Source organism: Theropithecus gelada, chromosome 20 (assembly GCF_003255815.1).
Source record: "Theropithecus gelada isolate Dixy chromosome 20, Tgel_1.0, whole genome shotgun sequence".
NCBI lineage: Eukaryota > Metazoa > Chordata > Mammalia > Primates > Cercopithecidae > Theropithecus > Theropithecus gelada.
Genome location: NC_037688.1, coordinates 39,773,984 through 39,780,467, shown reverse-complemented (window position 1 = coordinate 39,780,467; position 6,484 = coordinate 39,773,984).

Genomic DNA, 6,484 nt, shown 5'->3' with positions numbered 1-6,484 from the left:
ACAAATATAAAACTATCTGACCAGTAAATCCAGGCAAAAATGTATGTGGACAATTTTAAAGACATTTCTATTTTTTTAATCAATAATTTAAAAACCAGCTTATTCATTAAAGATTTACTTCAGCCACATGAACTGAAAGCTATTTGGGTTAATTACTATATATTTTTAAAATTTTTAGGAAGGCTCATTTATTTGAACCTATCTGAATAGAATTCCCTAAGGGATTTCTGGCCAACTACACCAAATTTTACAATGTACACACACATACAGCATAATAAATGTACATATGCATAAACACACCTAAGTGTATGTAGGTACATACACACACACACAAGGATCTTAGAGCTCTTTAATTTTAGAATTTTAGTCATGAAATAGTAATATAAACTCTCTAGTTTGTAAAAGATAATTGAATCAAAATTTATTTCTGACAAAATGGGACAAGCTCATATGGCCAAATTATAATTGCCCTGATAGGTAATCTAATGAAGGCTGTGAACCAAATTTTTGATTAAAGCAGCTTCCATAGCAGTTTGACCTCTTAAAAAGACATTTTTTACCCTTTTATTCCTTCTCAGTTTCAAATGAGTTTATAGTTAAATTATTAATGTTTGTATTGATATTTTAACTAGGACTGCCTGAATTCTATAAAAAATAAAATTTCCCTGTAGCCTTGAATTTTTAGTAACAAATCTATCTTGTTAGCTCCTCTGGTTTTTTTGATCAGTCAGTGCAGGTGGGGATGCAATTAAGCAGCAGGATTTTTTGCTTTTTCTGGCTCCTGTACAGCACACAAAGTCACTTTTATATCAAACAGCAGTACCATGTATTATTACTCTGAGCTCAAGATTTTGACCAGTCTGATCTGAGAGCCTTTTATGAGCATTTATCAGGTTCTTTTTCTCTTAGACTATCAATCCTTCAATTAACAATTCCATCACCCTAAGCAATTGTTAGTGAGGCAAACCCACATTTACATTTCCAAAAGGTATCTAGGTTGTTGGTTGCCATGGAGCTGTTAGAATTTGCAAAGACATTAATTTGGAATCCCTTTAAGACTTTTTAACAAAAATCGTGGCTGAAGTGAAATAAGCAGTGAGTTTTATCTCAACACCAGCAGAAAAGTCAACAGTTTCAAAGTAGGAATGGGGAAAAAAGGAAAGAACTTGGGCGGCTGAGGCAAGTCGATGGTTTGAGCTCAGGAGTTCGAGACAAGATAGGGAATATGGTGAAATCCCATCTCCACAAAAAAATACGAAAATTAGCCAGGCATGGCTGCACACACCTGCAGTCCCATCTACTGAGGAGACTGAGGTGGGAGGATTGCCTGAGCCTGGGAGGTCAAGGCTGCAATGATGTATGTTCATCACACCACTGTACTCCAATCTGGGTGACAAAGTGAGACCTTGTCTCAAAAAAACAAAAACAAACAAACAAAAACTTAGAAGGTTCTACATGTTACATGTGTAGTCAGTTTCTTTTTCCTCAGAGTTTTCGATTTGTGTGTGAGGGGGGTTACATAACAGGTATATATATTTATAGGCTACATAAGATATTTTGATACAGACATACAATGCATGGTAATCACACAGGGTAGATAGAGTATCCAACACCTCAAATATTTATCCTTTCTTTGTGTTACAAACAATCCAATTATATTCTTTTAGTTATTTTTAAATGTACAATAAATTATTCTTGACTATAGATTGTCCTGTTCTTTTCTTGACTATAGATTATTCTTGACTACAGATTGCCCTGTTCATTGCCCTGAGTCTTTTGTGGTTCCATATACATTTTAGGATTTTTTTTTTCTGTTTCTGTGAAGAATGTCATTGCCCTGTTGTACCATCAAATACTAGATCTCGTTCATTCAAACCGTATTCTTGCAGGCATTGACTATCCACCTCCCACCACCACATTACACTTACCAGACTCTGATAACCATCATTGTACTCTCTATCTCCATGAGTTCGATTGTTTTAATTTGTTTAGCAGCCACAAATAAGTGAGAACATGTGAAGTCTGCCTTTCTGTGCCTGGCTTATTTCATCTAACATAATGACCTTCCAATTCCATCCATGTTGTTGCAAATGACAAAATCTGATTCTTTTCTATGGCTGAATATTACTGCATTGTGTACATGTATCGTATTTTCTTTACCCATTTTCCTGTTGATGGACACTTAGGTTGCTTCCAAATCTTAGCTATTCTGACTAGTGCTTTAATAGATATGGGAGTGCAGATATCTCTTTGATATACTGATTTCATTTCTTTTGTATATATACCTGGAAGTGGGATTGGTGAATCATATAGTAGCTCTATTTTTAGTTTTTTTTGAGGAATCTCCAAACTGTTCTCAATAGCAGTTGTATTAATTTACATTCCCACCAACAGTGTATGATGGTTCCCTTTTCTCCGTATCCTCACCAACATTTGTTATTGCCTGTCTTTTGGATAAAAATAATTTTAACTGGGATGAAATGATACCTCAATGTAGTTTTTATTTGCATTTCTCTGATGATCAATGAGGTTGAGTGCCTTTTATATGCCTGGTTGCCATTTCTATAACTTCTTTTGAGAAATTTCTATTCAGATATTTTCCCCATTTTTAATCAAATTATCAGATTTTTTTCTATTGATTTGTTTGAGCTCCTTATAAATTCTGGTTATTAATTCCTTGTCAAATGCATAGTTTGCAAATATTTTTTTCATTCTGTGGGTTGTCTTTTCACTTGTTGATTGTATTCTTTGCTATGCAGAAGCTTTTTCAATTAATGTGATTTGTCCATTTTTCTTTGATTTCCTGTGCTTATGGGATATTGCTCAAGAAATCTTTGCACAGTCCAATGTCTTGAAGGGTTTTTGTAAAGTTTTCTTGTAGTAGTTTTATAGTTTGAAGTCATGGTTTTAAGTCTTTAATCCGTTTTTATTTTATTTTTGTATATGTGGGAGACAGGAGTCTAGCTTCATTCTTCTGCATATAGATATCCAGCTTTCCTGGCACCGTTTATTGAAGAGATTGTTTTCTCCCCAATGTATATTCTTGGCATCTTTGTCAAAAATGAGCTCACTGTAAATGTACAGATTTATTTCTGGTTTCTCTAACCTGTTCCACTGGTCTGTGTGTCTGTTTTTGTGCCAGTACCATGTTGTTTTGGTTACTGTAGCTCTGTAGTATAATTTGAAGTGAGATAATATGATTACTCCAGTTTGGTTCTTTTTGCTCAGGATAACTTTGGCTATTCTGAGTCTTTTGTGGTTCCATATACATTTTAGGACTTTTTTCTGTTTCTGTGAAGAATGTCACTGGTATTTTGATAGAGATTGCATTGAATCTGTAGATTGCTCTGAGTAGTATTGACTTTTTAACAATATTTATTCTTGCACTCCATTAACATGGAATAACTTTCTTTTTTTATCCTCTTCAATTTCTTTCATCAATGTTTTATAATTTTAATTGTAGATATTTTTCACTTCTTTGATTAAGTTTTTTCCTATTTAATTTTATTTGTAGCTATTGTAAATTAGATTACTTTCTTGATTTGCTTTTCAGATTATTTGCTCTTCACATATAGAAATACTACTAATTTTTTATGTGAATTTTGCATCCTGTACTTCTACTGAATTTATCACTTCCAATAGATTTTTTGTGAAATATTTAGGTTTTTCCAAACACAAGATCATATCATCTGTAAACCAGAATATTTTTTTCCAATTTGGATCCCCTTTATTTCTTTCTCCTGTCTGATTGCTGCAGCTGAAAATTCCAGTATTATGTTGAACAACAGTGATGAAAGTGGGCATCCTTGCCTTGTTCCAGATCCTAGAGGAAAAGCTTTCAGTTTTTCCCCATGCAGTAAGATACTAGTTGTGGGTCTGTGGTATATGGTTTTTATTGAGCTGAGGTATGTTTCTTCTGTACCCAGTTTTTTTTAGGGTTTTTATCAGAAAGGATGTTGAATTTTATCAAGTACTTTTTCAGTATGAATTGTAATAGTCATATGGATTTTGTCCTTCGTTCTGTTGATATAATGTATCATATTGATTGATTTGCATATGTTGAACAATCCTTGCTTCCCTAGGATAAATCCCACTTGGTCATGATGAATGATCTTTTTAATGTGTTGTCCAATTTGGTTTGCTAATAGTTAGTTTAGAATTTTTGCATCAATATTCATCAGGAATATACTAGCCTGTAGTTAGTTAGTTTCTTTCTTTCTTTCTTTCTTTCTTTCTTTCTTTCTTTCTTTCTTTCTTTCTTTCTTTCTTTCTTTCTTTCTTTCTTTCTTTTCCTTCTTTCCTTCTTTCCTTCTTTCCTTCTTTCTTTTTTTCCTGATATGTCTTTGTCTGGTTTTGGTATTATGGTAATACTGGACTCACAGAAGGAGTTTGGAAGCATTCCCTGCTCCTCTATTTTTCACAACAATTTGCGTAGGATTGGTAATTGTTCTTCTTTACGTATTTGGTAAAATTCAGCAGTGAAGCCATCGGTTTCTGGGCTTTTTTTGCTGAGAGGCTTTGTATTACATCTTCAATCCCATTACTTGTCATTGGTTTGTTCAGATTAAGGATTTCTTCGTGGTTCAATAGTAGGTCGTGTGTGTCTAGGATTTTTCCATCTCTTCTAGGTTTTCTAATTTATTGACATACAATTGCTCACAGTAGCCTTTAATGTTGCTTTGAATTTCTGTGGTATCAGTTATAACATCTCCATTTTCATCTCTGATTTTATTTATTTGGGTCTTCTTTCTTTTTCCTTAGGTAATCTGGATAAAGTTTCATCTATTTTGTTTATCTTTTCAAAAAAACAACTTTTTGTTTCATTGATCTTTTGTAGTTTTTTTTTTTCCTGTTTCAATTTTGTTTATTTCTACTCTGATCTTATTCTTCTACCAATTTTGGGTTTAATTTGCTCTTGCTTTTCTAATTCTTTAAGAGGTGGTTTATTTGAAGTTTTTCTACTTTTTTGATGTAGGCACTTATCAAAAGAAGCTATCACCTTCCCACTTAGTACTGCTTTCACTGTATCTGATAGGTTTTGGCATGTTGTGTTTCTGTTTTAATTTGTTTCACCTTAGGCCTCTTACTAGCAATGACACTCAACCTTAAAACCGATAACCTTAAACTAAAGTACCCATTACAGACATTCAACTTCTCCAATATACTAGGTTTTTATTCAATCACAGTTCAATTCACCATACAATTCACCTACTCAAGCCTATTCACAAGCCAAAATATGACCTCACTTCTAGACCTAATTTGACTAGAAAAGTCTATACCAAAGACCCTTTCACAAACCCAAGTTTCAGCCTCCATTACTGTATCTACTCAAAAAGGCCTAATTAAACTCTTTCTCTCTTTTTTTATCCTATCCCTTTTAACCTACTCTTAATTAATCTATTACCCCAAGTAATTTCAATTGCAACATAAACACTAACAAATATTGATCAACCAGCAACTTCCACCAATCAACATCCGTAACTGTACAAGGCAGCCACACCCACAGAATCCTCATGCAACAACCCCGCTCCCTCACCCTCAAAAATCATTCAACTCTCTATACTATTGAAATCTATCATAATTACCACCCCATCGTACTCAACTATTCACCAAACCAATACCAACTCTATTAATAACACTAATAATAAAATCCCTCAAATGTCAATATTTAACTCTCATGTTTCAGGTTATTCCTCAATAGCCATCATCACAGTATAACCAAAAACAACCATCATACTGCCCAAATAAATAATAATAATAAAAAAACTATTAACCCCACGAAAGCTCTGCCAAAATTCAACACACTACCACAACCCACAGCACCACTAATAATTAACCCTAGACCTCCATAAATAGGAGAAGGTTTTAAAGAAACACCTACAAACCCTGTAACGAAAACAACACTCAATAAAATCATGCATATGCCATTATTCCCACATGGACTATAACCATGACTAATGATATGAATAATCATCAATGTACTTCAACTACAAGAACACTAATGACCAATACCAGCAAAACACACCCGCTAACAAAAATTATTAATTACTCATTTATTGATCTTCCCACACCATCTAACATTTCTACATGATGAAACTTTGGCTCACTTCTTGGTGCCTGCCTAATTCTCCAGATCATCACAGGATTATTTTTGGCCATGCATTATACATCAGACAGCTCAACTGCCTTCTCCAGTTGCCCATATCAGGCGAGATGTAAACTACGGCTGAATGGTCCGCTATTTTCATGCTAACGGCGCTTCGATATTTTTATCTGCCTCTTCTTAACACATTGGCCGAAGCTTAAACTACGGATCATTTATATTCCTAGAAACCTGAAATATTGGCATTATCCTCCTATTCACAACTAGAGCAACAGCATATATGGGTTATGTGCTCCCATGAGGCCAAATATTATTCTGAGGCACTGCAGTAATTACAAATCTACCATCAGCCGTCCCATATATTGGAACTGACCTTATACA